The sequence below is a fragment of the Tupaia chinensis genome, unplaced genomic scaffold, assembly GCF_000334495.1.
Source record: "Tupaia chinensis unplaced genomic scaffold, TupChi_1.0 Scaffold000239_1, whole genome shotgun sequence".
NCBI classification, from domain to species: Eukaryota; Metazoa; Chordata; class Mammalia; order Scandentia; family Tupaiidae; genus Tupaia; species Tupaia belangeri.
The window spans coordinates 427,289-434,366 of record NW_006159717.1 but is presented as its reverse complement, the minus strand read 5'-3'; positions in this window follow the sequence as shown (position 1 = coordinate 434,366).

The following is a 7,078-nucleotide window of genomic DNA, read 5'->3' as shown; positions in this document are numbered from 1 at the left end:
CTCTAGGAAACCTACCCTGATTACCAGATTACACACCTCCGTAGATCCCATGTCACTCGTGTGCCTCCGTCATGACGCTCAGAGCTGCACTGAAATGACCAGCTGTGCTACCAGTGCAATCGCTGCTAGCCGTGCGGATAAACACTCACATGTGCCAGTCGGAATTTGCATGTGATATAGTGTAAAGTACATACTGCATTTCAAAGATTTATGTAAAAAGAATGTAAAATACAAATAATTTTTATTTATAACATGTTGATATAGTTAGGTGAAATAAAATATTCAAAAATTAATGTCATTTTTAAATAAATGACCACTGGTTTTTAAAAATATTTACTTATTTTTTCCAGTTATTATTATTATTATTATTATTATTTAATTTGACCAGAGAGAGACACAGAGAAAAAGGGGAAGTGAGAAAGCAAGCCACCAGGTCTGGGACTCGAACCTCTGTAGCCCATGTGGGATTCCAGCACCCCCAACCACCAGGCCAACTGCGGTCCCTCATCTGCTTTTATTTTTTAACTTTTTAATTGCTAGAGGGTACGTGTGCTCCCCAGAGACAGGTGGAGAGACAGAGATAAAGCGGGAGATAGAGAGGGAGAAAGCACCCCTGAATATGGCAATCTATTTTCGTCCATTTCTTTGTCTTATTGAGATTTTTGGGCACGCATGCATGCACATGCACCCAGCATGGTTTTTTTGTTTGTTTGTTTGTTTTGAGAGGTTTTTGCTATAGGGCACGTGCGCTCGCCAGAAAGACAGAGAGACAGAAAGAGAGAAATCACCCCCCAGGGGGGTTGGTCACACCGCAATCCCTTCTCCTCCATTTTCCTCTCAGGATCTTGGGCACGCACGCACACGCGCCCGGCGTGAGTTTAAGCCATTGGGTCCGGGACTCGAACCACAGTTGACTACTTGGGAGTCCAGCGACATAGCCATTATGCTAACTGCTGGTCCCCACCCAGCATGTTTTTTCATGCTACTGGGGTTGGGACTCAAACCACAATAGCCTATGTGGGATCCAGCTCCCTTAACCACCCAGCCATGGGGCTGGCTGGCTTTTTTACATTTTATAATGTTGCTAATAAAAATTCTACAGTACATAGGTAACGTGCATGATACTTCTAAGTTACATACTAATTTATACATTTTCTTCTTAGGAGTAGGGACTAGCCCACATCTGTCCGTATATTTTTGCATTTCTGGAGCACAGTACATGGGGATGGGTGGGATACCTAATGCTCACTCTCAGAACTTGGGGCTAGAGGAGCAGAGTTCTAATAGATATTATAACTTTATTTGTTTTTTCTACCCAGGAACTTGGCCCAGCTTGCTACTTAGGTTTTTTTTATGTATCTTCTTAATGGTTCTTTTTTTTTTTTTAGGATTTTTAAATTTTATTTATTCATTCATTTTATTTTAATTTGATCAGAGAGAGACAGAGAGAGAGAGAGAGGGAAAGTGAGAAAGCAAGCCGCCAGGCCCAGGTCTTGAACCGTAGTCAGCCATGTGGGTGTCTCCAGCACCTTAACCACCTCACCACCTGCTGGCCCCCTTAGTGGTTCTTGTAGATTTTCTCATGTAGATAATAAACACCTTGTGAAGTTTCTTTATTTTTTTTAAAGAATTATTTTATTTAACTTTATTTATTTATTTACTTATTTGGTTTAGTTTGAACAGAGAGGGACAGAGTGACTGAGAGAGAGAAAGAGAGAAAGACAGTGAGAAAGCAGGTCACCTGGTCCAGGACTCCAACCATGGTCGGCCATGTGGAAGTCCAGTGCCCTCAACCAGCACGCCACCTGCTGGCCCTGTGAAGTTTATTTCTAATGATCTTGAATTAGATATTTTATCATTATAGTTATTTATTTATTTATATTTATCATTATTATTTTTAGTTTGCTATAGGGCACATGTGCTCACCAGAGAGAGACAAAGAGAGAGAGGGAAAGTGATAAAGCCTCCAGATCTGGTACTCAAACCATGGTTGGCCATGTGGGAGTCCAGTGCCTTAATCACTATGCCACCTGTTGGCCCTTCATTTTAATTTTGAATTAGTTATTCCTGGTACCAACAGTGAATGCTGTATATTTTTACATGTTTTCTTGAATCTACTTACTTATTCTCTTTTTTAAAAAAAGTATTTAATTTTATTTATTCATTCATTTATTTTTTAATTTGACCAGAGAGAGATACAGAGAGAGAAAGAGGGAAAATGAGAAAGCAAGCCACCAGGTCTGGGACTCAAACCGTGGTCTGCTATGTGGGAGTGTCCAGTGCCCTACCCACCACGCCATCTGCTGGTCCCCTTACTTATTCTCTTAATTATACTACATTGATTTCTCTGTTCCCAGGCTTTTTTTTTTTTTTTTTTTTAATTATGAAAAAGAGAAAATGCAGATACAGCAGTGCTACTGGACAGGCAGAGCAAGGCTTCAGAGTCATGTCTCAGTTCTTTTTACGTGCAGGGCATGCGAAAGTGCTAATGATGCAAATTCTGTTTTCCACATCATTCCTCTTTTTTCTTTTTTAAAGAATTATATATTGAATTTTATTTATTCTTATTATTATTAGTTTGCTACAGGGCACATGTGCTCACCAGAGACAGAAAGCAAGCCACCAGTTCTGGGACTCAAACCGTGGTCAGCCATGTGGGAGTCCAGTGCCTTAACCACCATACCACCTGCTGGCCCCTTTCACTCCCTTCTTATTCTTTTGGTTCCAGGAGATTCTGGGTGTAGAGAAGGCAGATAGACAGAGGGTTAGGCCCATTCAGCAGAGGCCCTGAGGTGTGAGTTAGCTCTACAAAGACTGAACTGGAAGCAGAGAGAGCCAATACATTTCTGGGAACTTCCATCAAGAGTTACTGAAAGAGGTCTGTGAACGTAAAACAGCACAATCTTCACCTGGATTTCCCTTCTACTCTATCATTTCGTCTCACCCAGAGTGAAATCCCTGACGAGGAGGACACTGCAGAGACCCTGAGAGGCCAGGGCCAGGCTTGTCTCCACTAGCGACTTCGGAGCTAGGTCAGAATAGGGACCAGTGCCTTTTCCATAAGGTCCGAAGCAGAGTATGTAGAAAGGGGGATTCCAACTTCTCACGGGGTGCTGAGCTCGCTGCTCAGTTACACCAGAAAACAGGTTTTGCTATTTTTGAGTTTTTTGACATCATCTGTTTGACTCAGGTAAACTCAAATTTGCTATCATCCTAGGCACAGTTTTGCCAGGCACTAAAGTGATACAGACATGCATGTGGCATGTCCCTGTCCGCAAGGACCTGGGGTACATGTGAGAAGCGTGTGAGCGTGATAGAACTAAGACTTTGCTGAATGCTTTTAGGCAGTGTTCTGTGTATCAACTCATTCACTCTTTTTAAAAACTATTTAATTTTATTTATTATTATTTGAATTTAATCAGAGAGACACAGAAAGAGAGAGGGAAAGTGAGAAAGCAAGCTGCTGGGCCCAGGACTCAAACCATAGTTGACCATGTGGGAGTGGAGTGCCTGAACCACCACACCACCTGCCAGCCCCTCAGCTGCCAGCTTCTCTTCACAGCAGCCCAGTGAGGTGTACTGCTAGGTCCACCATTTCACAGGGGAGGAAATGAAAGCACAGGGAAGTGAAATAATTTGTCCAATACTACACGCCTCGTAAGGGACAGGATTGAAACTAGGAATGCTGGCTGTGGTGTCTTTGTTAACCAGCAGTCTCTACTATAGATCAAAGTTCTCAAAACATGGTGCTCAGATCAGCAGTCTCGCCTCATCTGGAAAGTTAGGAGCACATTCTGGGGGCCAGCAGGTACCATGGTGGTTAAGGTACTGGACTTCCACAAAGGCAGTCATGAGTCAAGTCCTGGACTTGGTGGCTTGCTTTCTCACTTTTCCTCTCTCTGGTGAGCACACATGTCCATGTGTCCTATAGCAAATTAAAAAAAATAATAATAAATAAAATAATTCCTGTCTCTCTCTTGTTCTCCCTTTCTCTCATGAAAGAAAAAAATAATATTTGTATTTAAAAAATAAAAATAGGGCCGGTGGGTGGTGGCTAAGGGCAATGGACTCCCACATGGATAATCATGGTTCGAGTCCCGGACCTGGTGGCTTGCTTTCTAAGTGTCTCTCTCTTGTCTTTCTCTGGTCAAACTGAAAAAATAATAACAATAAATAAATAAAATAAATAATTTAAAAAGTATTTAATTGAAATAAATAAAAGTAAAATAATTTTTAAAAATACAAAAAAGCCCAGCTATAGTGGTGCATGATGCTAAGATGCTACAAGCTAGGACCAGGTCTAAGTCCTGGGTTTGATTCCCCTTCCAACCTAAAGGCTGGGGTGGTGGCATGTATCATCCCACAACTGTGGAGGCCAAGGCAGGAGGATTGTGACAGAGAGACCCTATCTTTTTTTTTTTTTGGCTATAGGGTTCATGTGCTCACTGTAGGTAGATAGTGTTGGAGGAAGAGTGAGAAAGAGCCTCCCAGGGATGGCCACCCAGTGTCCCTTCTCCCTCATTCTCTCCTCTGAATTTTTTTGGCATGTGGGGCCAGCAGGTGGCGTGGTGGTTAAGGGCATTGGACTTCAGCATGGCCGACCACAGTTTGAGTCCTGGACCTGGTGGCTCGCTTCCTCAATTTCTCTCTCTCTTTCTGTCCGTCTCTGGTCAAATTAAAAATAAGTAAATAAATAAATAAAGTAAAAAACAAATCCTCACCAAAGAGAAAAAAATAATTTTTGGCATGCACATACATGCACCCAGTGTGTTTTCTGAGTTACCAGGTCCAGGACGCCAACTGCACAGGTGACCATGTGGGATCTAGCCACTTTAAACACACTTCACCGGCTGGCCAAAATCTGTGTTTTAAAAAGGAAAAAATACATGTGAATAAATATATAAGAATGAATATAGGAACCAGCAGATGGTGTAATGGTTACCGTTGCTAGACTCCCATGTAGTTGACCATGGTTCAAGTCCCGGACCCAGTGGCTTAAAACTCATGCTGGGTGTGGGGCTGGCAGGTGGCACGGGGCTGGCAGGTGGTATAGTAGTTAAGGGCGCTGGATTCCCACATGGCCAACCACAGTTCGATTCCCAGACTTGTCAGCTTGCTTTCTCCCCACCTTGGTCAGAATAAAATAAAATAATAATAATAAATAAAAAGTTTTTTTAAAAAAGAAAGGTATCACTTCCAAAAAAAACTCATGCGAGGTGCGTGTGCCTAAAATCCTGAGAGGAGAACGGAGGAGAAGGGATTGTGGCATGGCCATCCCCCTTGGAGGGTGATTTCTCACTTTCTGTCTGTCTCTGTCTCTCTGGTGAACGCATATGCCCTACAGTAAAGAACCTCTCTCTTAAAAAAAAAAAAAAGAGTATGTAGAGAAGTAATGTTTAAGCCGGGTCTCTCTCTCTCTCTTTGTTTTTTTTTTTTTTTTTTTTTTTTTTCTTTTTTTTTTTCTGGAGAGGTTTTTTGCTGTAGGAACGAGAAATCACCCCCCGAGGAGATGGCCACGCCGCAATCCCTTCTCCTCCAGTCTCCTCTTGGGATCTTGGGCACACACGCACACGTGCCCGGCGTGAGTTTTAAGCCGCTGGGTCCGGGACGTGAACCGTGGTCGACTACATGAGAGTCCAGCGACATAGCCATTACGCTAATTGCTGATCCAAGCCGGGTCTCTTACCACCTGTCACTGCAACAGACCAAATGGGAGGAATGTTTCCAGAAACTGTGAGACTGGCAAAGAGGCTACAATACTGTTGGCAAGACACAGGAGGGTCTCCACTGGCAGTGGAGTCACGTGAGAGCAGGTCCGGCGGTAATATGTCAAGGGAGGGTGAGCAGTTGAGTATGGAAGAAGGGAGAGAGAGGACCTGCCGCTCCTGGCATTAAGGTACCATACACTGAGACAGGGCAGCAGGACAAGTTCATGCGGGAGGGGAAGAGAAAGGCTTTGGTTTGGACTCCTTGAATTTCAAGTGTGGGAGGATGTCTGGGTGGAGCTGTCCAGCAGGCACTTGGAAATATGAGCCTAAGATGCGGCTGAAGGAGGAAATGTAAAAGTACAGTGGGCCACAAAAGGGACAGACCTTCGAGAGCAGGAGCACGTGGAGTGGGGTGGGAAGAGGACTGGTTTCTGACCGCAGTGAATACTTAGTTAATGAGGCAGAAGCAAGAGCCAAGAGCCGGCTTCTTGCAGAAGACTGGAAGGGACTTGGGCAATCATAGATTTCAGAAGATAATGAAGCCAAGAAGGCTCAGAAAGGAAGAAGAGGCAGTGTCAGATGTTAAAGAAAAAGAATTGAAAATTATCCTTTGTGGACCAGCCAGTGTGTGTGTGTGTGGCGGGGGGGGGGGGGGACTTCTCATTGGCTCATTGCAAGGTTCGAGTCCCAGAGCTGGGCCTTAAAAAACATGCCAGCATACTCAAAATTCTGTAAGAATGATGGAGAAAGGATTGTGGTGGTGTCATCCCCCTACGGGGGTCATTTTTCACTTTTCCTCTCTCTCTCTGTCTCTCTCTGGTGAGCACACATGCATGCCCTGTAGCAAAATTAAAAAAAAAATCCTTTGCATTTGACAGAAAAATACGTTTACAGGATGTGCCATGGGCAAAAGCAGATTGGTAGAGTTGAGTCGTGAGCCACAGATGAGAGAGTGGAGGCAGGTACCTCCCAGGTCCTGCAGGTAGAGCTCTGCATCCGCATTTAAACTGAGACCGTGCCATCTTTCAGGGTCTCTAACCCATCTGTGTCTCAGCGCCCAGCACACCTCCTGGAAGGGAGGGTGGCTGGCGTCAGTGAGATCAGTGACTAGGGACGGAGAAAGACTTCGCGGAGTCAGTCCCTTTGCACCTAAGGCTTGAAGCATGAGGGTGATTGGGAGGAGAGGTGGGAGGCAGGGCCCCGGAACGATGGGGCGCTCGAGCTAGGGATCTGGGAATGCGGCGGGGTTCCCGGAACCTGCGCGCGGCTCGGTGCGCGGGGCTGGGGCGGTGTGCAGGTTCGCCCGGACCGGTGCCAGGAAGAGATCCGGCTCGAGGCTGCCGCGGGGGGTGTTGCTGCGCCCCGCTCCC